At 49.4% G+C, this 27,545-nt stretch overlaps 1 protein-coding gene across 1 annotated transcript in view; it reads right to left on the bottom strand.

Annotated features, from left to right (window-relative positions):
- Kcnj10 (potassium inwardly rectifying channel subfamily J member 10) overlaps positions 1-16,843 on the bottom strand; it is a 34,444-nt gene extending 17,601 nt beyond the window's left edge. The window contains exon 1 of the mRNA XM_052737666.1: positions 16,619-16,843. The gene's annotated coding sequence lies outside the window, so the exon portion shown is untranslated. The remainder of the gene's footprint in view (positions 1-16,618) is intronic.
- Between the last annotated feature and the right edge of the window lie 10,702 nt (positions 16,844-27,545).

The raw sequence follows: 27,545 nt of genomic DNA, 5'->3' as shown, positions 1-27,545 counted from the left end.
CACACACACACACACACACACACACACACACACACACACACACACACAAATACACACACACTTGATTATCATTCCTAACAGTGCTACCCTCCCTGTCCTCACTATTTTAACCCTTTCTGCGCACTCCACCTCACCTCTACCTTGTATGCCCAAGTGCTTACAGGCTCCCTCTCTCTCTGGAACATTCCAATGTAAAATGTACAGACCCGTGTCCTCTCCTCAAGAATCGCTTGCGTGATTTCTCTTGTTCAGAGAACTGTCATCCATTCAGTACCCAAGCTGGATATCTGGTCTCTCTCTCCTGCCCCTCAAGCCCATCGGTCACAGGGCCTTATCCACTCTTCCTTTTCCTGAGTCTACCCACATTCTCTCAGGCTTCCATCATTCGGGCTTACAGTCTCTTTCACCTGAAATGATACAATGACTTCCAGGTCCTCCTACCCCAGCCTCACGTCTTCACCTCCACCCTTCAGCTGCCACAGAGCCCCACAGCCCAGGATGACCCATCGCTCAGCTCAGACTTGAGATCCTCCAATGAGTTCTTTGAACTTCCATGACAAAACCACTGGACATGGTACTAAGACTCCTTCGCCGCCATCTGACCCCAGCTCACTCTGGAAGCCTCTTCTTGGCCTCCTCCCCACACTCCTGTTTCCGCCACGGAGAATGCTACCTCCACCCCCACCCCCCACCCCCCAGTCTCCTCACCTTTGCTTCTGCGGCTCTCTCCATGGAATCCCTTCTGTCCCCAACTCTCTTCCACACCCCTCTTCCCTCTAAAACATTTTCACCCCTGGAGGCCCTGTCCTAGTCCTAGTGTTCTCCACGGTGGTGGCGGTGGTGGTGGTGATGGCGGTGGCGGTGGCGGTGGCGGTGGCGGTGGCGGTGGCGGTGGCGGCGGCGGCGGCGGCGGCGGTGGCGGTGGCGGCAGCGGCAGCGGCAGTGGTGGCGCATGCCTTTAATCCCAGCACTCAGGAGGCAGAGGCAGGTGGATCTCTGTGAGTTCGAGGCCAGCCTGGTCTACAGAGCAAGTCTCAGGACAGACACCAAAACTACATAGAGAAACCCTGTCTCGAAAAACAAAAAAGGAAAGAAAGAAAGAAGGAAAGAAAGAAAGAAGGAAATAAAGAAAGAAAATGTAGACTCCCTCTGTGCTCATGGGACATTTTGCCATAGCTTTTTGAAGTCAAAGACATATTTTTAAGCTACTATTTTCAAAAGTCACCTGATTGTTCAGTGTATAAGGACTTAAATTTGATATCTCAGGATGAATTCTGAGCTATAGATGTCAACTATACATACAGCCTGTATGAACCATCTACACACACACACACACACACACACACACCACCACCACCACCACCACCACCACCACACCACACCAAATATCACTGATTCATAAAATTCCTTTTTTTTTTTTTTTTTTTATTTTCTGGCTGAGCCTCAGAATCTTCCTAACATAAGTCACACAGAAAACCATTTTCAAAAGGAGTTAGTCTAACAAACGAAACCTGTTTTTTATCCCGGTGCCTCCATGTTATAGCCCAGTTCTCTTTCCGTTCTCCGTTACCACTGTTTGCCATTCTGGTCTTTGTCAGTTACCGGTTATGGGAACCTCAGTCAATCTCTTAATCCCTCTAGGGTTCATTTTCCTCATCGAAGGAGGCAATAAACTTCAATTGTGTGCTCAGGATTACGAGAGATAAGAAAGTATGTGAAATCTGTAAGACCCTTATGCAAATAAAGATATCATTATTATTGTACTTTGCAGATGAAGAAAAAATTCCCCTGAATTAAAGAAACTAAGACTCAGAAAGGTGAGGTGACTGCTGACATTTACTTAATAGCAAGCCAGAAGCTCTCTCCAAGTCTCACAGGGTTTTTACTCATATTGCTTCTCCGTACCCCAGAGGGCTTGATGCCGCTCAAGCTGAACTGAGGCCTTATTACTGCTTTCCCTAGGGTAACTGTGATTGGTGGGTAGGAGTTACTATAGCCTCAGAATTCTAGGGGCTTCCAATTCACTGCTCTACCCCAACCCCCCTTATTCCCGATGAGGCTTCCTCCAGAACCCCCTCAGCCTGCCAAGAGCCAGAGAAGGCATATAGCAAGGAATGCTGAACAGAGCTGAATTCCTCTAAGACTGTTCTCTGGCCCCTCACCTACTTCCAAACTTAGGGGCTCCAGGAAGCTAGCAGGCTCCTCCAGGTTTAGGATGTCCATGCCCTCAGAAGACTATATTCCTGATCTATCACCAGCATCTAGGACACTAGAGAGGCTCTGAGTGGACAGGACTTATTCTTTGGGAGTCCTGGGAGCCCAGTCACAATCCCCACTTTAGAAAAGAGAAAGAGCCATGCCTTGAATCCCAGCACTCCGGAGGCGGAGGTAGGCGGATCTCTGTAGGTTCAAGGCCAGCTTGGTCTACATAGTGAGTTCCAGGACAGCCAGAGCTACATAGCAAGACCCTGTCTCAATGAGAGAGAGGTAAGAAAGAGAATGACAAGACCCCTGCTGACGGTCCCTTCTCCATGCATTTGCTAGTCTGTCATCTTGAAGTTATATTGTCTAGTGATGAGGGAGGGCTTGGCCTGGTTGATGGAGGGCCCAAGAGGCAAAGGGAGAGGCAGAAGAGACACTCTCTAGTGTAGAGACACCCAGGACAGCTCCCCAAGGGATTGTTTTATTGTCACCCTCTTTGCACTAAGAACCACTTCCTTCTTCCCCCAAACACGAAGCTCTTCTGAACTGATTCTTTGAAAAAATGTTTTAATGTTTATTTTTAGTATATATGTTTTGTCTGCATACATGTGTGTGCCTCAGATGCCCTGAAACTGGAATTAGACAATCGTGATTTGCCACGTGGAGATACTGGGAATTGAACCCTGGTCCTCGGGAAGAACAGACAGTGCTCTTAACTGCTGAGCCATTTCTCTAGCTCCTGAACTGACTCTTATTCTATGTTTTTGTTCATTTTTTGTCTCTTCCCCAGTACCTGGTATTTATACTTAAAAGAGCCCAAAGTGGACAATGAAGTGGTTCAGTGGGTGGAGGTGCTGAGTTTGGCCTCTGGGACCTGCACAGTGGAAGGAGAGAGCCAGCTCCCACAGGCTGTCATCTGTCCTCCATGCATACACACCCACGCACACATGATTAGCACTCCATATATTACTTTTCCTTCCCTTGGGCTGCTCTTGCAGTGTGTGCATCATGCTTTATCCCAGTACAGCCTCCCTCTTAGACTCTGATAGAATCTCTGGGTGCTTGGGGGACACGTACTCAGTCCCCCCTCAGCCTTTACTCTGGACTGGAAAGCTGTGCTCTATCTAGTGTCCTGGTCCTTGCTGCAGGTCAGCCTTAGCCTCACCTCCTCAGAATTACCCCTGCCCTCAGGGTGGAGGTGGGCATATGGAGACACTGAGGCTGCATACAGTCGGAAGTCTGCTTATCAGGAATGCCTTAATGTGAGAAATCCAGTTCTCAGTAGGAAGTGGATCATTCTTTCATGACGGGAGAGAAACAGTGCCAAGCCCTGACCTAAAACTGCTGACGCTTTATCCTAGATCAAGAGGTCCTCCAGGCAGATCCAGTGCCCCCAGGACAATGTGACCAAGGCAAGAGAGTCTTGAGAGAAAGGGAGAGAGGCAAGGAAGGAAAGGGTTGAGGAGAAGCTGAGGGACCTGTCTCTAAAGCTCCCAGAAGGTCAGATGGGACAACATCCCTTACAGTCTGACCTTTGAAATGTTCTCTATCGTCCATTCACTTCTCACACATATCCTCTGACCACCATCCATAGCAAACATCTTTGGCTTTTAGGAACATAAACCTACAAACAGTTCTTTGCAAAACAGGACCTTTGCTAATCCCACTTTGCTGTCTTGTTTCTTCTCTTCCATCAGGATCCAGCTTGGATGTCACTTTCTCTGAAGACCATTCAGAAGACCTCCAGCCCAACCCTGTGTGGGTTGTACCCTCATCTGTGTCCCCACAGTGTCACCAACGGCCCCATCCCAACCCTCCCCACATGCTCGTATTCTGCTGATGGCTCCATGTGATGTGATGCGCGGACTGATCCTCCCCAGGAGGCTGGTGATAGCATTGCCTTCATGTTAATGGCATGGAAACACACTTGGAGAGTTAGTTGGCTTGCTCATGCTCCAGAAAGCTGCTAAGATAATTCAAGAAATCCACAGAGTCTGCTTAAAGGGCAAGGAATTTGTTAGGGGATGAAAACTCACTACAGCACAAGAGATTTATCGTAGGGTCCTGGAAAGCCGAGCTATAGTCCACACCGTTCTTCTGCCTGGTCCGTCTCAGCATCCAAAACCACGAGAGAGCTGCCTGCGTGCATCCCAGATCGTAAGGGCCCTCAAGGCCACGGCCCAGGGGCATGTACTTCAAAGTCATAGGCAGGTGGAGCAGTTACCTGGCCGGTGCTTCAAGATCATAGACAGAACAACTATCCACTACCTCTCTCCCTTTTGTCTAAATCAGAGAGTTCTAACCTAATACAAAACTAAATACAATAGGAATGATTATCAAGTATGGTCCAGGAGAGGGGGAAAGTAATAATCTAAACAGAAAAAGAATTACGAACAGCATCCAACAAGAGACACATACATTACATACACTAAGAGGGCTGCCACGGCAAGCTGAACCCAGTCTGTGCTTGTCATCTCGCCCTGAGTCACAGGGTGCTGGGAGGCCTCCATACACCTCCCATTCAGTCCCCTCAATGTACTGAAAAAAGGAGACACGGCTTAGAAAGGATGAGCAACGTCCCAAGATCACACAGCTTGCCAATGGGACACATTGCTTTACATCGGCAGCAGAGCAGTAGCCCTGGCCTTCATCTCACCTTCTTTCTTCCTACAAAATCTGACCCTGGGGTCCTGAAGTGACAGTTGGTTTGCACCTGAAATATTATCCATGGAGCTTGTTCCCTGTGCTCACCCAACCTGGGATGTGTTTGATTTGACTTTCCCGTCCATTGGGCCTTAGGGTCTCCCTCACCTCCTGCAGCAGTCAACCCAGAAACAAATTAGTGCCATCCCTAGAGAGAATCCGGGACACCTTCGAGGATATTCTCTCTCTGCAGGCTGTAAAAACGGACAGAGAGTTCCTCGGAGACATTTAGAAATCCCATTACCCACAGGGGTTCTGATAGTCATGTGAACTATTGCTTTAGGCCACCCAACCTTTGTTTTGTAGGTGACTACACAGAGATGTCTTACCAGAGACATAGACTTTCTCCTTTTTCTGCCTCCTCCTGTGAATAGTAACACCTCACACCCAGGAAATTCTTTAAGGCAAATGTTACCTGCTGCTCTTGAGCAATCTCTCTCTCTCTCTCTCTCTCTCTCTCTCTCTCTCTCTCTCTCTCTCTCTCTCTCTCTCTCTCTGTTTTTGGAGACAGAGTTTCTCTGTGTAGCCCTGGCTGTCCTGGAACTTCCTCTGTAGACCAGGCTGGCCTCGAACTCACAGAGATCCACGTGCCTCTGCCTCCTGAGTGCCAGGACTAAGGTGGCAAGCAATTTACTTTTATTCACACCCTTGATGGCGATGGAGATCCATGGGTACTCTACTCATACTCAGGGAACTGAGCTACCTCCTGGACAGGTCCTCTCAGCTCCATCATCTTCTCAAGGCTACTGTTCTACGCAGAAAGCAGCCTGACTCACAGAGAAGTCCCAGGAGGTCCACCTTCACCGTGGAGGCAGTCTCTCTACTTCTTCCTAACTCTCCCCCCAATTTCTTTAACCACATTCCACTTGAAAAGGATGGGGTTGGGGTGAGGGTGTCATGCAGACTCCGAAAGATACAGAGGTGCATTCAGAGGAGGGTGTCTCATTGTGTCTCCCCCCCTCCCACACACACACACACACACACATACACACACACACACACACACACACACACACACACACACACACACAAGGCCAGGCCCCCAACTAATTGCTCCAGTAAGCAGGAGGGCTTGTGGGCAGGTTTCTTTCACCAAAACAAGACATTTAGAGGCAGAAGAACACAACTAGGAGGGATGGATGAGGTCCAGAGACCGGTGGGTAAGGTGATTTAGGCTGAATCCGGCAGCTAGAGTGAAGCATCAGGAGTAGAGGAAGAAATAGGAATGGAAGGATCCTGCCGTTCCTCTGCAGTTCTTATGTAAGGGAAGCATCTGGGAGATCCGTGTTCACTAACCAGCTTGCTCTCTGCTGGAGCTCCTGAGGCTGGGACCTCATCCACCCTCCCAGGACCCAGTGCACCTCTGAAGTCAGCTCAGCCCTGAAGTCCCCAGAGTGTCGGGGGGCCTTTCTTTCTTCCCCCTTTACGGCATCTACTCCAAGCTACTAGAAAGGCACCCCAGATTAGAGCACTAGCCAAGGCACAGGCACCCAGCACAGTTATACAGATAGGGATATATGAACCGGGAAGGGCAGAGCTGGGTACCACGAAGACTCGCAGCCAACGTGGTCTCCAGCTCTAAACCCAGCTGTGTGCAGCTCCCCAGCGTCAGTAGCAGGAGTAGGGCCGGTGGCAGCGTAGGGAGTGAAGAGAGGTAGGCGCACCCTGCTCAAAGTGACCTTCTGAAACCCTTTCTAGCCCCAGAAGCCTAGTGAAGGTCCCTCTACCTGCTGTTTCTCTGCTCCCATTCCCATGCCCACAACTTCTTTCTGAGAAAGGTGAATAAAGACAGCTATGGTAAAATTCCATAGGAGCAGGGGACGGACGGTCTGAGTAGAGCCACAAACAGCCAGTATCAAAAAACAAAACAAAACAGACAAACAAAAAACACAAGGACACTTGAGGCAAGGGACCAGCCCCACCTTGTCACCAGCTACCTGGGCACCTCATCTCGTGGTTTTCCAGTCTTGCTGGAAAAACTATAATTGTCCTGTCTACCTCTCAGGGCCACGGGGGGCTTGGGATGTGGGGAGTGTTCTCTGGGGAAATGCAAAAGAGAGTCCACCAGGGCCTGCACCAGATCAAGGTATGTTAGCTAGCCACGTGCACATAGATATACATACTTGATTCAATGCCAGGATGGGGTCCTGGTCCACCGACCTCACTCCACGGCTGGGGTAGAGGTAGGAAAGCTGTACTCAAAGTTCGGGCGGAGGCTGTGTTCATGGTTAACGTATAAGCAGGTAAAGTCTGGGGCAGCAGGACATTCCCCGCCCCAGGGCCACATTCTTGAGGTCACAACAAGTGCAAACTTGTTAAAACCTGTGTCAGAGCAGCAGAGGGCAGCGAGGGGCGGGGAGGGGGATGGTACTGGGGTGCCAGCAACTGCTGGAGGAGGTCGGGAGGAAAAGGAGTGAAGCGGAGAGAGGAGGTATGCAGGTGGACATGGTGACGGAAGGTGGCGTGGACATGCGGCCTGGGAGCCCGGCTCGGCATGTTCTATCTGGGCACATCTGCTCGGGTGTGGGGTTGGAGCGGGTGTGGGGCCGCATAGATGAGTGTGTGCCTGTGTGTCTCTGCATATATGAGCCATGTGTCCATGAGCTGGGATAAAGAAGGGGCTGGGCAGCCACTGGTCCAGGCTGTGGGCATAGAGAAGGAGGCCGGGGCAGGCTGTGGGTACCCTTGTCCTGTCATGGGCCTCACAGACCTGCATTCCAACTCCCTCCACAGACCACCCCCACCCCCGTGGTCCAGGCTTTGCCCTCCACAGTCAGCTCTGCCAAATGTCCATCTCCCCAGCCTGCCCAAAGTGGGGGGAGTGTCGTACTGCCCACATACTCTCCCCCCCCCAACCCTGGGTCCACTCCCCCATGCTCTCTGGGCTCTCCGGACACTGGGGCGGGTGAGGGGTGGTTGGGGGAGGCTCTGAAAGCAGGTGACTGTTTGGGGGAACTTGGGGACAGAGCCCCCATTGTGCCCGCCCCAGAGCCGCCTCAATGGAGCTCTCTGACACAAAGGGGCTTTGACAATGGGCCGGACATTAGTATGCAGAGCCGGCCCCTCAGCCCTCTCACTGTCCCACAGCCCAGGGGCGGGAGCTGGGGGGCTGCTGGCAGTGGGAGACAGGGTGGGGCAAGGCTGAGACTGAGGCAATTTTAGCCCTAGCAGCTCCCCTGGGGTCACTGACCAAGAGCCAGGGGAAGGAGATTCGACTCTGCCAAATGTCCATCTCCCCAGCCTGCCCAAAGTGGGGGGAGTGTCGTACTGCCCACATACTCTCCCCCCCCCCAACCCTGGGTCCACTCCCCCATGCTCTCTGGGCTCTCCGGACACTGGGGCGGGTGAGGGCCTCCAAACCTGCCACTGACCAAGGACAGCCTAAACAGGGAAGGCCTTGGGGACAGGAGTTGGGAGAGGGGTTACGGTGGGCAGCCTGAGTCCACCCACCCCTTACCTCTCTGTTTTGCTATGTAGTCAAGGGAATTTTGTGGGTAGGACTGTCAACACCAGCATGAGAGAGCAAGGTCCGAAGCCGAAGCTCAGAGCCACAGCTGGTGAAGGCCATGGGCCAGAACCGCCAGGCTTCGGGAATAGAGGGATCTGAACCTCTGAAATTTAGGATGCTCAGATTTGGGGGCGGGGGTCCTCTGGTCTTCTGCTTCCTTGGCTGCTGCCCTCTGATTCTGAGTGGGTGGGTAGGTGGCTGGGTGTGTGGAGGCCCGAGGCTGATGTCACGTGACTTCTGCTAGCGCTTTATTTTTTGAGACAAGGTCGCTCACTGAAGCTGGAGCTTGTCATCTCAGGTAGGCTGGCTGGCCCACAAATCTTAGGGAGCTACCTAAGTCTCCACCGATGCACGCAACACCCAGATTTTAGATGGGTGATGGAGATCTGAACTCAGGTCCTCACGCACAGCAAGCCCTTTTCCTGTTGAGCCCTCTCCCTAGTCCAGTGCTGCCCTCTTAGAAGACCTCTGCTGGGGCAGCTGTGGGGACAGAGAAGGCAAGTGTGGGTGACTGAGAACAAGGGCCACTGCCCTTTGGGATCTTCCAGGGAGGCCGGTCTGAACCCACAAAGTAATATCAGCCGCCCAGCTAAAGGGAATTAACCACATGACCAGCAAGCCAGGCTACCCTTCCCAAGGGGGTGCACCTGTTCCCAATTCAAGCCCACCCCCAGCACACACCAACTAGACCTGGGGCAGGGTGCAGGGCAAGGTCTCAGAGGCCTGGGTTGATAGGAGCTCTGAGGAAGAGGGTAAGAACCTGGCAAGAGACTACAGGCAGCATGCAGGCGAAAGGTCCCCACCTGAACTTCTGTATAGTTTAATCAGAATTCCTCTAGCCTGGACCAGTAAGCCCTAAAAGAGAGGGTAGGGGATACTTTACAGAGAGAGAGAGAAAAATCTCAAGCTTAAGAATGTCTTTCAGCTTGCTTGCTTTCTTCTTAATTGATACTAGAAAGTCCTCCCTCCTACATTCTATCCCGGGTACTTCTCCTGAGCTTACTAAGGTGGATAAAACCTGTTTCCTTCCACTTTGAAAACTAACGCCTAACTCATGGCGTGATAGAGAGAACACAAGGCTAGGCCTAAATCAGACTCCTGGTTCAAGACCAGACAACCCAACTTGCCCTGCAGCCTTGCGTGAGTCACTTGCTCTCTGAGCCAAGAGATGCCTTCTGTACCACGGAAAGACGACTTCCGGTCCTTACCACCTCTTCGCCTGATAGGCAGTGTGAACGCAGAGACAAGATGCTGGAACAGAGCAGCTCCCAGTACCAAGCACTGTGCTAAGTATCAAGTACTTGTATCAAGTACTGTGCTAAGCACTTTTCCAATGTCCTGTCATTCTCTGCACCCTAAACAATAGATGCTTAAGTTATTTATTCTCTGTAGTAGGAAATGAACCTAGGGTCTCATACATGCTTGGCAAGTACTCTGCCTTGTAAGCTATATCCCAGCCCTTATTTACCCTTTTCATTTTGAGACAGTGTTTCACCAAGTTGGTCAGACTGACACTGAATTCACTGTGTAGCCCAGACAGGTCTTGAACTTGTGATCTTGCTGTCCAGCTTCCTGGATGCTGGCATTAAAGACACGCACCATCACGCCTGGCAGCAGATGCCTTTTAAATGCTCCATTTTACAGAGGAGAAAACAGAAGCAAGGATGTTAAGCATTTGCCCAAGGTCACACAGCTAGTGGATAGAGTCGCTTAGATTCAACCTCAAAAGGCAGCATCTCCCAGAGCCCACATGGGCTAACCGCTGCCCCCATCCTGTCTGCCCAGTGGAAACATTGAGAAGACCCCACTGAGGGACACCCGTCAAGATACTCACCTTTATAAATGTCCCTGCAGTCCCTCAAACTGGCAGTTCTGGAGAGGTATCTTAGGGACCCACAGGGGTTCCTGGAGGCGCTTTTAGAAGCTTTCTGAAGTCAAACCTTGTCATAATGCTAACAATGCATTATTTATTCTTCCACTTTCATTATTTCAAGGGTGATCAGTGGGGTTTCCCAGGGGTACACGGCATGTGATATTGCAACATACTAAATGCAGAAGCAAACAGAAGGAACCAACTAATTTTTCCTGAGCTAGACATTAAAAAGATTTGTGTGGATAAAAGGTAGTGTCACTCTTACTAAACCTTTGTTTTATAAAAACATAGCTATTTTCATTTAAAACCTTCACATTAACAAGCAATGAGGTTATCATTGTTTTTAAATTAATTATGAATGGTCTTAAGTCTCCTCAGCATTCATTTCTAACATGCTGCATATCAATGGATACAACCCACGCAAATAGTGCTCTTTGGAGTCCTCAGAAAATTTTCAATGTAAAGGGATGCTGAGATTTAAAAAAAAAAAAATGAGAGCCACTGCTCTAGACAGCCTCAGACACTCATCTTTACTCTGTATAAGCTTCCTATGTGTCTTTTTTAATCATGGGATCAGCCAGGGTTTAGACATGGAGTGAGGTGTGTACTTGGGTCTCAGAGTTAGGACTGGGAAGAGAAGAGCTGAGGGGCCTACTCTAAGGAGAATGTAACACTAAGAGGCCAGGTTGACACCCCCCCTTGCGTGGCGTCCCCATATTCTCACCTTGTACATCCCTGCTCAGAAGTATGGACAAGACAACGTGACTGTCCCAGACTGGACTCTGACCTCTAGCTTTGCTTCCACCCCAGACACCAGCTGACAATCCCCAGCTTCAAGCTGGAGTCAGACCTCCCTCCGAGGGACCAACAGTGCTCCCGGGACAAGAAACTGGAGTCCAAGCATCCATGGCTTTTACTCTCAAGGTGAAGATATCCCCACCAGGATGAAATGGCTGGTCGATGAGGAATCCTTCTTGAAGCTCCCTAGAGAGTTGGGTAATGGGGTCTCACACACATGGTACTGGAGAATTCCCACTTAAATCTCTAAAATCAGGGTACTCATCCCAAATGAGCCGAGTCCTGCCTTGATACAAGGTAGACAGAGCCTTTTTGCATCCTTGGGACTAAAGAGGGAAGTCTTGCCCTTGCTTCAGGCGGTCCTCAATATGACAGAGTCATAGGCTTGTCCTAGAGGAACTTATTAGCAAGTAAGAAAGATGGAACATCCCCCCCTAACCTTTGCCATGCATGAGGCATCCTGGGAAAAGTCAAAGATGAAAAGATAAAGCAAGATGGTTGAACAGGAAGAGGGAAAAAAAAGAGTATGGTCATTTTCAGGCGGGTGGACCTTGGAATGGTTGTTGATGTCCAAGAGTGGGTGGAAGAGTGTACTCGGGGACTAACTGTCTTTGCACGTGTCCCTCAGGGTCAGACCCTGGAAAACACAAGAGGTGGGTTCAGGAGGAGGGGTGTTTCAGCAGAAAGCCACTTGAATCCTGTGACTGGAAATGTCCATCTAGTGCTAACAGGAATGGAAGCGGCGAGATAAAAACCACTGCCCCATGACGGCGGAGCCAAACATGGAGCAGCAGAGGGAAGGGATCAGGGAGAGAGGCCAGAGTCAGGGAAGCCGTGATGGGGGCCATCATCAGTACCTATGCTGTCGAGACTGACAGGCTGATCAGCAGGCAGACGCAGAGAAGGCCACCTCAGCCAGCCGAGAAGGAAGAGATGTGAAGTGAAGAGACCAAGAGACAGGCAGGCAGCTCAGGAACGCAGCTCAGCTGGTAGGGAGCTTACCTAGCATGTACAAAGCACAGGGTTCCACCCTCTCGGCACCACATCAAACCAGGCCTGGAGGGAGGTGCAGTGATACAGACTACAGCCTCAACACTCGAGAGGTGGAGATGGGATCAGAAGTTCAAGGTCATCCTTGAATACACAACAAGCTTCATAAGACACCCCCACACACACACACCACAACCCCACCCCCACCCCTGCAAGGTTCTGAGGAGATGGCTCAGTCAGGAAAGGGCTTGCTACCCAAGCATTAGTACCTGAGTTTGGACACCCAGCACCCACATAAAAGCCAGGCACAGGGAGCATGCCTATAATCCCAGTACCGGGGAGAACAGAAAGACCCTTGGGGCTTGCTGGCCAGTCAGTCTGGCCAAACTGATGAACTCCAGCTTCAATGAGAGATCCTATCTTAAACTATGAGACAGACAAAGACCGAGGAAGACACTCGACAACTCAACCTCTGCCCTCTACACTCTGCAAATATCCGTGCACCCACATCCACACGTGATCACATGCATGCACCATACAGAAGAGAGGGGAGACGGAGCCATGCGTGGGTGGGGAAAGAAATACATGAAGATAGATAGCGCTACCCCAGATCTAGTAGGGGGTAGAAACTTGCATCTTTGGCTAAAAAGCAGAGGTTGCTTGGAAGGAGCGATTATCTGGAGAAGGGGTGGGTGCTTGACAGATCACAGTTACTGAGTCTGAATTGAAGACAGGACATCTGCTTGGCACAGATTTCATGGGAAGAATGGGCTGCAGTATGAAGGCCCTGCTTCTGGTAAGAGCCGGTCTTTTGGCATGACACAGGAACCCTGTGTTTAACTTCTCAATAACTCTTCTGCCTTCCCAGATCTAGGATGAAGGCTCAGAAAACCGCTATGGAGGGCTGGGGCCAGTCCCAGGAGCCAGTAAAGATGGCAAAGTAGAAAGGCTTAGAGCCTAGAGAAAGCTAATAGCCACCACACCTTTTACATGCTACCCACCTTCTAAATCCTTTACAAATATTGACTCTTGTAATCCCCACAACTATTATTAGCCCGAACAAACGCATGAGGAACGCTGTGTGGCTACTAATTGGTAAAACCAGGACTTAAACCCAGGAAGGGGGATTCCAAGGCTGTGCTCTGAACCACTGTGTGTCATCTCTCAGAGTGAAGAGGTGGCAAGTTAGGGTCACACCAGCATCCAGGAGAAGCCTCTAGACAGTTGTTACAAAAGCCCTATACTTCAGAACTTCACAGCTCCTTTCGGAAAGCCTTAATGATGGGCTTTTTGGTTGGGACTATTTTTTTATTATTATTTTATTTATCATGGTGTGGGGGGAATGTCACATATGTACCTGAGTACATGCAACCCATGTGTGTGAGTGGCCAGAAGAGGGTGTCCGATCCCCTAGAAATGAAGTTACAGATGGCTTTGAGCTGCCAGGTGGGTACTGGAACTGAACCCAGGTCCTCTGCAAGAGCAGCAAGTGTTCTTAACCATTGAGCCAGCCATCTTTCCAACCCCTGGAGCTATTTTTTTTTTTTAACTTCCAGAAATGTGTTTCCTTTTCCTTCCCAGTCATAATTTCAAATGCCTTCTTTTTACGGGGCTTCTCTCCTGGCACCTAATCTCTCCCTGGGTTTTCTGCCACTGGAAGAACTACAGAAGTGCCATGTATTAACCCAGTCATCTGGAGCCCCCACGTCTCCAGGCTTCTTCTGCAGACCACACAGCTTAGCTCTCTCTGACTTCTCTCCCACATTCCAAAGACAGCCCCTCCCTTCCCCACCACCTCAAATCCGGGCTCCAGGCTAGCAGACACCCACAGGAGGGTTGCTCCCACAATCCTTTTCTCTTTGCCCTTTCAAGGTTCTGATGGGGGGGGGGAAGGGTGGAGAGGGGCCACCCAGGACGTACTCTCTCTATGAAGAATGGTGACAACATGGACACTAGTCTCTGAGGAGGGGAAAAAGCCCTTGGCCTCAGACTGAGGTGATGAGGTGAATGCAAAAACTCCCCATTCTCGGGAGTGGCCTTAGGCAACTGCCCTTCATTCTGTGCTAAGACGTTTGGAGTCCAAAACTCCCCTTTCTGGCCAGTCTTCCTGCAGTTCAATCTCAGCAGGGTACCTCATGTTATTCCTTCTCTCTGCCCTTTCCAGGGCCTCGCTACTGTCCTGGACAACTTGGCCTCAGTCTGGACAGTAGCACTGACCAGTCAGGCAAGAGAAGAATCTAGGCCAGGGAAGGGAGGGAGAGTGGAGTTGCTTTTTTTGTTTTTTTCCCTTCTTCTTCTTTTTTCCTTCCATCCTAAATAACTTTTTACAGGAAAATTTAGGGTCTCATGTCTCCGCGCCAGTGCATCGCGCCTCAACCCCGTCTTTGCATCTTGTGCGCAGAAACCCAGCCCGGGAGGCCCGGAAATGTCCTTCATGGAAATGGGCCTTGCTACACCACCAGTGCCTTTGAAACTCTTTACCCCACCAGTCCCAGCACAAAGGTAAAGAACTGCCTACGAACCCACCCAGATCTGAACATCCCAGCCTCCCTGGTTCCTAGGGGAAAGAGGGGGAGGAAGGTCCCTGGGTCTTCTGTCCTGTCACTTCCCTTCTAGCCCAAGCCAGCAAAGCTAGAGTGTACATGAGCACATGCAGAGTGCAGATGGAAGCCATAGAGAGAGCTTGGGAAATGCCAGCTAATCCTCCACATAAACATGTGCCCCCCCCCAAAGATATATGGGTACATGTTGGAGAGATGTTATCCCCCCCCCCCAGGGTAAGGGAAAGCAGTAGGATTCTGCATTAGGGCTACATAAGGAATGGGTCCATATCCCCCCCCCAAACCACCCCCCAGTCAGTGGAGTCATTGCCATTTGATATCCGCTGAGACAACTTGGCTGCTCTGGGCTCTGGATGGGGGCTGGGGGGATGGCTCAGAAAACAGCAGTTCCTTTCAGGACCCAGGTTGGCAAGGGCGTTGGGAGGCTGGACTGGCCCAGATCACCCCTAACTCCCCCTCCTTCCCTCCCTCCCATGCCACCACCACCAAAGGCTGGGCGGGTGGGTGGAGAGATTGGCACTGCCTGGGTCAAGCCTACTGCCTCTTCGGTCCAGCCCTGGACCCTCCCCCTGGCATGATGCTGTCTCTCTCCCCGCTTCCCCTTTTCCTCCTTCCTGAAGAACCAGCCATGAGCCAGGACACCTGGTTCCTTCTAGACTTGGTCCCCATACCCAGTCTACACCCTGGGGAACTGACAAGCCCTACCCTTTGGCAGAGGGTGGAATTGCCATCATTCCAGGAACATATTCAAAACTCCTTGGAGATCAGGGAAAAGTGTTCGCAATGAAACTCAATTGAGCTCATGGTAACTGGGAGCTCATGACGCTAGTCTCTCAATGCCTTCCACATAATCCCAAACAGGAGGCTCCCAAACCTTCCTTCACCATCTCCTGCCCTCTCAGACTACATAAAGCAGTCTGTTCCATAGGGAAAGGAAAAAAAAATTCAAACACCACAGCAAGGGCAGTCTGGCCAGAAATCTCGTCAGAATTTGTGTTGATGAGCAACCTAATCAGGCTTTAAGCTTGCCTCCCCTTTGGGTCCAATTCTGTCTTTGTTTCTTTACACCCTCACCCCTTGGTCATCCTCAGCCTCCCCAAGACACCTCAGTTGCGGGAATGAAATCCCAGGATACCAGAAGACCTAACCCCACTACTTTTTTTCTTCTTCCTATTTTGATCTTCTAACCATCCTGGACCTCAGCTCTCCCTAGAATCAGTTCTCTCCTAACACTAGTACCCTTGGTTAGTCCCCGTTGGAGGAGATAGAATGGGGAAGGGAACTCTCTGGAGACTCAATTCATAGGCCCTAATCTACCCTCTGACTCCACAAGAAACAGCCTGCTCCTTCTGAAATTCTCCTTGTGAGGCAATTTGAGGAGTGTCGGTAGGGAGGGGTGTCCTGAAGTGGGAACCAAGTTGGAATGGAAAGGAGAGAAGAAGGAAAGAGGAGAGAGAAGGGTCCCCGGCACACCAGGCTGACAGCGTCTTCTGATCTAACGCTTGTTTTTCTCCCCATGTGTAAACTGTTGATCAGAGCATCATCAATGAGTGTCACCATTGTGAGTGTCACAGCAAGGGGGAGGGCTGGGAGAGGGAGTAACCTGTCGCTGCTGGGAGCAGGAGCAGTGACCGTACGCTTGTGTGGTGGGTGCAGGCTTATGTATAATAATCATTCTAGTAACTGGACGAGCCCCCATGCAACTGCCGGTATGCCAAACGAAGCGGGGACATCACGGAAGCCCCTTTCTTACAGGGAAGGCCTGAGGTGACTAGCCTAAGCAAAGTACCCTTGATGAGGGGCCCTTCCCAGGAAAGTCCACTTGGGACAGCCAAGGCTGAAGGAGGGAGACTCGGATTGCTCTGCTGAGGCCAGTCGTCAACCTTGGTTAAGGACCAAAAGGCTTAGAGGGCGCCGATGTCTCTAAGTGAATAGGACCCCGGCCAGGGCGGCAGCACTCCTTCATCAGGGCCAGAGTCTTACCTTGGCTCGGAGGTGGAGCGGCTGCACGGATGGACCACCCGGCAGCCGGACAGATGAACAGATGGGGCGGGCAGGAGTGACGAGCGGAGCTGCGCGACGGGCAGGGCCAAGACTCTTAAACCCCGAGCTGGGATCAGATAAGGGCTTGTCCGGGGGCCGGGGCCGGGGTCGGACCGGCCGGGGGCAGAGCTGGGCCGGGCCGGGCCGCCCCCTCCCTCTGCAGCGCCAGAGCCAAACTTTGAGTGAATGGAGGGGCCCGGCGGGGGCCGGGAGGGCGGGGGCGGGGGAGCCTGGAGCCGACCAATGGCAGAGCGGAGCGCCTAGCCCGAGCCTGGGGATTGGACAGATTTGGGCAAGGGGCGGGGCGTAGGGGGGCTAGGAAGCGCAAACCCAGACTGACTAGGGCGCAGAAACACCCAAAGACAGAGACCCAGACAGAGTCCCAGAGAAAGAGAGATGAGGAGACGATACGAGAAGCGATAGAAGCCGAGCTGGCAAGATGACAGGGGGAGAGAGAAAGAAGAAAAGCGAGGCGGCCGTGTCAGAATGGAGGAACCAGGGCGAGGGCCGCGGGGGCTGGACTGGGCCCCAGTTAATGAGGTGGAAATGAATTCAGGACAGGCTGCGACTGGGACGAGACTGGCAGACTTGGCCTGGGCTCCTGGGGCTACAGGGCTCTGGCATCCCGTACAATTTCCAGGTTATTTGCTGTTGCCCGTTTAGAGAGGGCGGTGCTGGGTGCAAAAGGCGCGCCCCAAACCATCTCCACCTGCAGCAGCTGCACCTGGAAGGAAAAATAAGCTTGCAGTCTAGTGCAAAGTGTTGGAGACACCCAAAGCCGTGGAAGAAGAGAGGAAGTCCGTTCTATTTAGGGGGTTCCCCACAAATGTTCGAGGAAAGAGATAACATTTACTTAAGTCCTAGGGGACAGAGGGGACGCAGGTCCTAGGAGGTGGCAGGAAAGACACTTATGGCAGAGGAACTGCCTAAGTGAAGTCCTGAGGGGACACAGGAGTACATAACGGCTCAGAAAACAGCATCAAACTATTCCCACACACTAGAGTACCCTCACCCAAGACTGCTCTCGTTACCCGAGTCTCTGTTTTCAGTGGTTTGTACCCACTACCTCATGTACAGCATGTATTAAAGAAGAAAATAATGACTTCCCGTTTTTATTCATAATAGACACTGAACTACTAATCAATAGCCAGCATTAGTTACTTACTATGTTGATATAAATTCAGGGTTAAAAGCCAATATATTATATATCTTAGTTTAGCTCGAATCTCTAAAACTCATAAGATGAATAAATGTGCCTTTTGGAAAGCCTTCCTTGAGACGGAGGGGATAGCTGAGTGGTAGACAGAAAGAAGGAGATGAGGTGGGAGGGAGGGAAAAGCAGAGAAGCAGGCAAGGAAGTCCTCATTGGCCAAGGAGAGGACTGGCTAAAGATGAGTTCTTAGAAGTGAGGCTTCCCCCATACAAGAAGTATGGGGAAGACCCAGAGTAAACACGTGGTTGTTATGTGGTCAGCACAGAGTTTCTGTGGGTAATGGGAAACAACCAGGAGTTCTCAAACAGAGGAGGTGAAAACACGGAGACGCTGGGAAGATTGAGCTGGAAGTGAGCAAGCTGGTTTGGATCTGAGGAGGAATGAGAGGCAACTAGGTTAGACAGAGTATTAACAATAGTGTGGGCGTGAAGAAAGCCTGCATCCACACGGCTTCAGCAAAAAGTGAAACGGAAAATAGACCAGGGTATCGAAAGGCCAAGAGAAAGAAGACTCCAAAGGACCAACTTGGCCCGGTGAGCAAAAGAGAAAGAAAGGTTTCACGGATCACGCTGGTTCTGGGTTCGACAAACCAGGAAAACTATGAGACCATTGAATTGCAGGGAGCAGCCAACCTGTTGACGAAACAGGTAACTGAGGCAGAGATGGTGAGTTAGGAGCTGGGAGGGGTGGGCGGAGGTCAGAGGGAAGAGGAAACGGTTGGCAGTTGCTGCTAAAGCCACACTGAAGCCACGACAGCAAGGCAGTTCTCATGCATGGTGGACAGACAGACTGACGAAGAGTGGCAGAGACTTACATTCAAGGACCAGAAGGAGAAAGCCTTCTAAAAAGTCACAGTTGACCACCAAAGAATGGATTAAGAGAGCAGGAAGTCAAAGAACCAAGGAAGAAAGGACAAAGAGAGGAACTTAGGGCAGTGTCAGTCAGTGCAGAAAGAAGTGTTGGGTTTGACAAAAAGAAGTCATTGGTGACATTTGAGAGCAGATTCTTTCTTTCTTTCTTTTTTTCTTGTTTTGGTTTTTCAAGACAGGGTTTCTCTGAGCAGCCCTGGCTTGTCCTGGATCTCACTCTGTAAACCAGGCTGGCCTTGAACTCAGAGATCCACCTGCCCCTGCCTCCCGAGTGCTGGGACTAAAGGCGTGCGCCACCACCGCCTATAGAGAGCAATATCGGAAGAGTGATCCAAGGGGGAAGCAGATTACATGGTGCTGCATTAGAAAGTGAGAAAATGTTAACATTCACCCTTTTAAGGATTTTTGCTTAGAGAGGAGAAAAATACTATCAGAGCCAAAGCAATGAGCCAGGAACTATCTTCCTGCTTGATTTTTGTTTTGTTTGTTTGTTTTTCAAATTTCTGATATCTTCTGCTCCTAAGCAAACAGAAATGGATGGCTACAGGAAGATGGTCTGAAAACATGGTGGGTTAGGCCTGCATTGCTGGCTGCTTGGGAAGCTAGAGCCGAAGAACTACAAGCTTAAAGCCTTCCTGAGCTACAGAGAGAGTTCAAGGCCAGCTTGGACAACTGAGCCGGGCCCACAGTCTTGACGTTCAGAGATGGAGAGGGTTTGGAGGCTGAGCCCAGACTACAATATAAAATAGAGAGCAAATGCAGAGAAGAGAAGCCAAAGACCCGTCCCGGTTTATGAGATCACCACAAGACATTTATCATGAATTTATTGTTTTCCAAAAAATGGTACCCAAGCATTTGGCATCGATCACCACCCCTGTGTCCATGACTCTAATCCACCTGGACATATATTTCAAACTTAGTACAACACAGAAGGAATCATCTTGCTCACAGATGTGCTCCTCTTTGTTCCAAACCACAGTGAATATGTCACATTCATCCAACTAGAAACACAACGGTCATCCCAGACTCTACTCTTCCTTACCCCAGTCCATTGTCTGACCAAAGCATCTCCTTTCTCAGCCCCTGGACACCGTCCCCTGCCTCCCTGTGCCATTTTCATTGCTGTAGTCTGGAGCAGATGCATCTCTCATGGCTACTGCAGCAGCCCTCCAACTGGTTCATTCCCTCCAGCTTTCCTACACTCTAATAATAATCCTTCAGCTCATGAATTCCTTTAAGTAAAAACAATTAAGGCCAGCAAGATGGCTCAGAGCTGCCAAATCTGATGACCTGAGCAATCTCCAGTACTCACATGGTAGGCAACTACCAAAAGTGGTCCTCTGACCTCCATGTGTGTGTTGTGGCACACCCACAAACACACACACACACACACACACACACACAAACACACACACAAACACACACACACACACACACACACACACACACACACACACACACACACACACACACGGTGGAGGGGGGCGGGATTGTAACTTTTAAAAAAGAATTAAACATCAGTAATATATTGCTCTCCAAAACTCTAATCTAACTCGCCACTTTCTGCTTCAAAACCTTCAATAACTGCAATTGTATATAACTAAAATCCACATTCTTTAGCATAGAACAGAAGGCTCATGTAATTTGGCCTAACACCATTCTACTCTTGTCTTCCTCTGACCCTTCACATCCAAATCTACAGCCATGTCCTCCCCTAACACTCGTGGTTGGGTCTTGCGTTCTGTATCTTGCTCCTTGCCCCTTGGCCACACAGCCTGAGTGTTCTACAAATCTCTAGTAGCCCCTGTATTCTCTCTGGAGCTCTACTTCCATTCCAGTACCTGCAAGAGATTTCCACCCTCACTTGACAGAACCCAGAGTGAACCCATCCTCTCCCCAACAACCTCCCTGACCAAGGTTGGAATACTCACAGCTTCCTTATTTCTATATAACTCCTGCCAAGCCGACTGAAAAACTGACAATAAGTGTTGGTCTTCATATTTGCCTTGTGTCCCATTCTGGGCATGCCAATTCAGCCATCAAGCTCTGTTAAGTCTCCCTTAGTTATACCTCTCTAGGATGCAAGTTGTCATTTCCATGGCCAGAATCGTGAAGATTACCACTAGCCCAGGACCTGACTCATCCTTCGCCCTTCTCTCCAGTCTCAAAGGGAAACATACTGTTTCCATTAAAGAAGTCCTGGGAAAACCCTAGAACTGAAACCTTGGACAAAGTGGGGTATGGTGGTACACACCTTTAATCTCAGCACTCAGAAGGCAGAGGCAGGAGACTCTTTGGGAGTTCGAGGCTGATTTACATAACCAGTTTCAAGCCTGTCATAGTCAAGGCTACATAGCAAGACCTTGTACACACACACACACACACACACACACACACACACACACATACATACACACAAAAATCAGTAAAAGCCCCCCTTACTAGTCCAGTCTCCTTTGCTTAACATTTAGAGTTCTCCTTTGAAGGGATGGTGGAAAGAGAGAACCAAAAGGAAGGACAGAAAGCAGATACCCTAAAGAAGAGAAACTGTCTGGCTAAGCCCCTTTCAGAGAGAGAGAGAGAAGCCATTTGGGGAAGCTCAGAGTGAGGGTGAGGCAGTGTGGGATGGAACTGGGCAGTTGGAAAAGGTTAGATATTCTAGAACCACAGGGCTGCAGGGCTCTGAGAAAAGCAGCTTCCCTGGTACTGTTGTGGTCTCATTTTGAGTGACTTAAATCAGGCCTCCATCCTTAAGTAATCATGCTTTATTAGCAACTATATTCTCTGCCTAGATCACATCAGTTTTTAATATTTAACTTTTTGCCAAAGAGAAGTCCTGGAACACACTACAAACATGTGCCTAGCAAATTAGTGCTTCTGAGTGTTTACTCACTGTGCATAATAAATTGGATTTTGCTTGTTTTCTTTCCATTTGTTCTGTGTGAGGCAGGGTCTTACTATATAGCCCAGGCTGGCCTGGAACTTGGAGATGCCCCTTCCTCAGCTTCCTAGATGCTGGGATTATAGGTGTTCATCACCACACCTAACTGTATATGATAGATCATGAGATGGGAAAGCCCAGAGTCAAGAGACGTTAGGTGGCTGGCCTATATACAGTAATATGCCCAGGAAGTGTTAAATCTTGTATTCAAATCCACCTGTGTGACCCCACAGTTTCTCAAAGAGTAATAGTAATGAGACCTTGTATGATTTAAACATAACCTCATTTTCCCAGGTAGAGGTCAGGGCTCTTGGCAAAATGTTCGCATAAAAAAGCATCTGCCGGGGTTCAGTGGTGACCACATGAGAGGACAGCGGACTCCTTTTCTCTCACATAGTAACTGTGTCTTCCTTGTTTGGATCCATTGCCATGTTCAAACCTCTCACCATTGGCCTCCTTTCTTCTTCTACCTCATTCAAAACTGGGTCAGTCCCCCCTCAGCACAAAAGAGGGACAGGTGTGAAGACCTTTGCAGAAGGAGAATCCACAAGTGGGCATGAGGCAAGGGGCCTTTTGATGGGAAGAGCAGGTGAGTGAGGATGAAGGGAAGCAAAGAAGTTTGCCCCGAGAGGTGAGGCGGATCCTCGGGACAGGCAGCACTTGACTGGGCTTTGAGCTGGCGAGAAAGAATGAGACATGAACATGAATCCCAGGGACTCCAACTCCAAGGAACATGTTTGTGCTTAGGTCCCACAGTATTAACAAGTTCCACTCCAAGTAGGGAGGGCAACTTGTAGCAGGATGACAGGCCACAGAGGAGAGCATGTCGCTATTTAGGTAAGTTGCTACCTTTAAGTACGTATAATACATACAAGCCCATGTTTTTAAGACTTGAGTTATGAATGACTAATTACATTACAGAAGGGCTATAGAAGGTAGAGAGGGAAGGGAGGGAGGGGGAGGGAGGGAGGAAGGGAGGGAGGGGGAGGGGCAAGGGAAAATGTTCTTTAACTATAAGGCTTATCTAGTACCTCTGTAATTGGGTCCACTGACGGAAATTCTGTTAACACCCAAATACACTGTGGAGAGGTAAGGAACAAGAAGTCAAGAAACCACCAGAAGCCTGGGATTGGGAAGGCTAGGTCTTAGCCCTGACTCTTTTCTTGAGACCCTCTTCTCATCTGCAAAGTGAGGGCTGCTCCTGGACCACCTCTGAATACTGGTGTGTAAGTCCTGGTCTATCTCCAGCCAGCCCCGTAGACTGGCAGACAAAATAGACCAATGTGTGGTTCTTCTAGGGCCAAACCCACCTTTGCTTATTTATTTAGGGATGAGGTCTCACTATGTCGCTCTGGCTGAGCTGGAACTCACTGTACAGACCAGGGTGGCTTCAAACTCATAGAGTGCCAATGCTTCTCAAGTGCTGGGGTTAAAAGTGTGCATCACTGCCGGGCGGTGGTGGCGCACGCCTTTAATCCCAGCACTCGGGAGGCAGAGCCAGGCGGATCTCTGTAAGTTCAAGGCCAGTCTGGGCTACCAAGTGAGTTCCAGGACTGGCGCAAAGCTACACAGAGAAACCCTGTCTCGAAAAACCAAAAAAAAAAAAAAAAAAAAAAAAAAAGTGTGCATCGCCACACAGAGACCCTTTGAACTTATACAAGTTGTTATTTGGACTAGCTTGACCTTCCTGTTTCACTAAACTCACATCCTCAACCATCTCCTGCCTTCGCTTTCATACTTCCTCCCCCATCCCCACACTTTTGCCCAGGAAGTCTCATGATCTCATGATCTTGTTCAAGGGAGCCTTCCCACATTGGCTGACCCCATAGCTGGCAGCAAAGGCAGCTGCAGCCGGGTGAGCATGAGCGGAAGGCTGCACTGCACTCGCCTTGCACCCAACCTCAGAGCTGTCGGGGAAAGGAAGGGAATGTCCCTACCCTTACCTCAAAACAGCAACAACGAAACTCCAACCCTACCTCTTCTTTAGGCTTCCCATGAGAACTGAGATATTTGGAGAGAGCTGTTTTTCTATTTTACACCAAAATGTGTGAGTGTGGGTGTGTGGGTGCATGCGTGCATGTGTGCATGTGCATGCACGTGTGCATGTGCGTGCATGTGTGCATGTACGTGCGTGTGTGCATGTGCGTGCGTGTGTGCGTGTGCGTGCATGTGTGCATTGCGTGTGTGTGTGTGTGTTAGCCTTCACCATGCAGGCATATGTAGAGGTTAGAGGCCAATGCCTGGCCTATGGATATACACTGTCATGCCCAACTTCTATGTAGGTGCTGTGGATCCAAACTCAGGTCCTCACGCTTGCTCCGAAAATACTTTGCCCACTGCGCTATCTCCCCAGCTCTACACCAAGGTTCTTTATAGACCAGCAATGTGGCTCCGGAACTGGCTTCCCTGTCCCCAGTGTGTCCTCTATTTCCAGTCTTCATTTATCACAACCGCACTGACGTATCGGGTTAGATTCCTTGCAGAACTGTTTTGTTCTCTTGGTACATAAAATCTAGGCTCGTACCTATTTCTCTGTACACTGGTGGCTTGTGAGGCTGTCTTTTCTCCTGCCTCAGTTCAAGTTCAATAAGCAAGGAATTGAGGTTAAACCTAACAAGTTAAGCCCAGGACCTGGAGGATCTGGAAACCAGCTGAGAGAGTGTTGTTGTCTGTCAGCTAGGCTCAGGACAGTCAGCGTGGAGTCAGAGGACTGGCTGACAGCACCCAAGGGCGCTGTCAGCTCTGTGACTGTCCCTCCAGAAAAAGGGGCCAGCTCTATGCAAACATGTTCTTACCCAGGAGTTTGGTTTCTTCTCTCTGAGCGCCTGGCACAGTGGAACCAACGTGAGCAGCCACTTGGCAGGGCAGAGAAGAGCAAGCTAGCAGTCCCCAGGCTCAGGTGACAGGGCCAGGCCCAGGAGACGGGGATGTTGACTGGGGCTTTAACAGCGCCATTGATGCCAATCTCGGGCAAAAACCTGATATTTCCACTTGGAACAACAAGAAACAGCCAACAGGATTGGAGAGAGGTCAGTGAACAAGGAGAGCCCCCTGCAGGTCTCACTGGGTGATGTCAGAACAGAGGACAGGGTTCTCAGGAGCCCCCTGAGATGATGAGGCGTGGAGGGGGGAGGAGGAGAAGGAGAAGGAGGATGGCAGTGAAGGGGAAAGAAGAGGAAGAAAGAGGAAAACACAATATGTCAGGCTTTTTGTAAGCAATCCTTAAGAAGTGGATTCTACTGATTAAGGAAATGCGCCTCCCCAAAGCCCCAGGCATTGGAGGTTTAGGGCCCCAGCTTGTGGTGCTATTGAGAAGTTATTAGATCATGAACAAGGAGCTGACTTCATTGATGGATTAATCCATTGAATGAATAACCCTGAACAGACTATAAGGAATTGAAGGCTACCTGGAGGAGGCAGGCTGCCAAGTGGCATGCTCTAGAAGCAGTGGTTCTTAACGTTTCTAATTTTTTGATCCTTTAATACAGTTTCTCATGTTGTGGTGACCCCCAACCATTATTTCATTGCTACTCCATAACTGTAATATTCTACTGTTATGAATCACAATGTAAATTTCTGCTATTACCCCAAGGCGTTACAACCCACAGGTTGAGAACCTCTGCTCTAGAAGCGGCCCCCCTCCTCTTCTCTCTTCTTTTTTCCTTTTCCATTGTGCTCCCCTTCTTCTCTTCTCTCTCCCGACCCCCCTCCTCTCTGGTCTCCATAAGGTTTATTTTTCCCTGTTACCTACCACGACGCTCTGTCTCATATGGCCTGAGAAAAATGGAGCCAAACAACCCTGGACTGAATCTTCTGAAACTGGGGAACAAAATTAACCTTTCATCTTTTAAGTTGGCTCCATTATTCTGTCACAGCAACGAGAAACGACTAATACAACATGGTTTTTCTCTTCTCTTAGATTTAGAAAACTAACATTTTTCCAAACACGGTGGCCCATGTCTGTCATCCCAGAACCAGAGAGGCAGAAGCAGGAGAAATTACAGGTTCGAGGCTGGCCCGGACTAGATAGTGAGTTCCAGGCCAGTCAGGGATTCATAACAAGACTTTGGAAGAAGAAGAAAAAAGGAAGAAGGGAGAAGAAAAAGGAAGAGGAGAAGGAAGAGAAAAAGAAAAGAAAAAAGAAAGAGAAAAAAGAATATGAAGTTCAAAGTCTTGTATCTACTTCCAGATGGAGTAGGATTTGAACTCCAGTCATTGCCTCTGAAGCTGATATGACTCCACACACCAGATATATTTTGTCAGTGTATTCCGGAACTTCTAGCCTTCTAATGTGCAGTTCTATTTCCACTCTTCTAATTATGTGACCTTGAAACCTTAAGGATCAGGAGAATGCATCAAAAGCATCCCGCACATAACAATATTGTGATAGTAATAATACCAGCTTGAATTTATATACCGCTCTTTGCTTTATTTCCCTGGGACTGGTGGCTGAAGGACAGGGATGTAGTTCTGGGGCACAGTCCTTGCCTAGCATGTACAAGGCCCTGGGTTCCACCCACAGCAGTGCAGTTAATAAGTAAATGAATAAATAAATCCTCAGGGGGAAATTAACATTGAAATAGTTTTATTTCTCCAAAACATTTCCTTTTTTGGGGGGGGTAGTTCAAGACAGGGTTTCTCTGTGTAGTCCTGGTTGTCCTGGAACTCGATTTGTAGACCAGGCTGGCCTCGAACTCACAGAAATCTGCCTGCCTCTGCCTCCCAAGTGCTGGGATTAAGGACCATGCCACCACCACCCAGCACATTTCTTAATTTTTAATCAGTCATTTTCAGTTGTTTTCATATAACCATAATCAGCTAGTATGGATATTTTATGTCTTGATTTCCTTTCCCCTTCCTTCCTTCCTTCCTTCCTTCCTTCCTTCCTTCCTTCCTTCCTTCCTTTTTTAAAGACAGGTTTTCAGGTAACTGAGGCTGGCTTTGAACACGATGTGTGGCCCAGGTTGATCTTGAACTCCTGATCTTTAACTCCAGCTTATGTTCTACTTTTTTTATGTAGTAGCACTATCTACATGCACATTCTCATACATAAACATACCGATTGCCACGACTTTGCAGTAACCTGTTATACCGAATGCTACAGTTATCACATTCCCGTGGTGATGTAAAGATGGAGCTGACAGTACCAAACGCTGGCAAGGATGTAGAGCAACAGGAAAAGAAATGTGTTGCTAGCGAAACTGCAAAATGGCAAGTCACTTTGGAAGATGGTTTGGCAGTCACCTGCAAAACTAAACATATTCTCCCCTTATGATATTGCAACCATACTCCTTGGTATTTACCACCACCCCCAAGCTAAAAAATTTTCCAAACAAAAATCCTGCACACAGATGTTTATAACAACTTTATTTGTAATTGACAAAAACTGGAAGCAAAATGTCTTTCAGTGGGTGAATGGACAAATGAACTGAGGTACATCCTGGCAATAGACTATTACTCAGGATCAAAAAGAAATGAGTTATGGAGCTATAAAAACACATGGAACAACCTTAAATGTACAAACGAAAGAAGCCAGTCTGAGGAGCTACGTATTGTATGATTCCAACTCGATGACATTCTGGAAAAGGCAGAACTATGGAAACGTTAAAAAATCAGAGATTGCCAAAGGCTAACGGAAGAATGGGATGACTAAGCAGAGCATGGAGGAACGCACCCCACTGTAATGGTGGATGCATGCCATTATATACTGTTCCAGACTTACAGCAAGAGAAATCACACCATGAGAAAGCTCTAATGTGAACTAGAGGCTGGTGAACATGCTGTGCCAATTAAGGTTTGTCGGTTGTAACCAAGCTACTATTCTCATTGGGGATGTTGATAGTG

This window comes from Peromyscus californicus, unplaced genomic scaffold (assembly GCF_007827085.1).
Source record: "Peromyscus californicus insignis strain IS unplaced genomic scaffold, ASM782708v3 Scaffold_14__1_contigs__length_90479793_seg_2, whole genome shotgun sequence".
Classification (NCBI taxonomy): Eukaryota; Metazoa; Chordata; class Mammalia; order Rodentia; family Cricetidae; genus Peromyscus; species Peromyscus californicus.
This window is presented reverse-complemented; position numbering and strand designations above follow the sequence as displayed.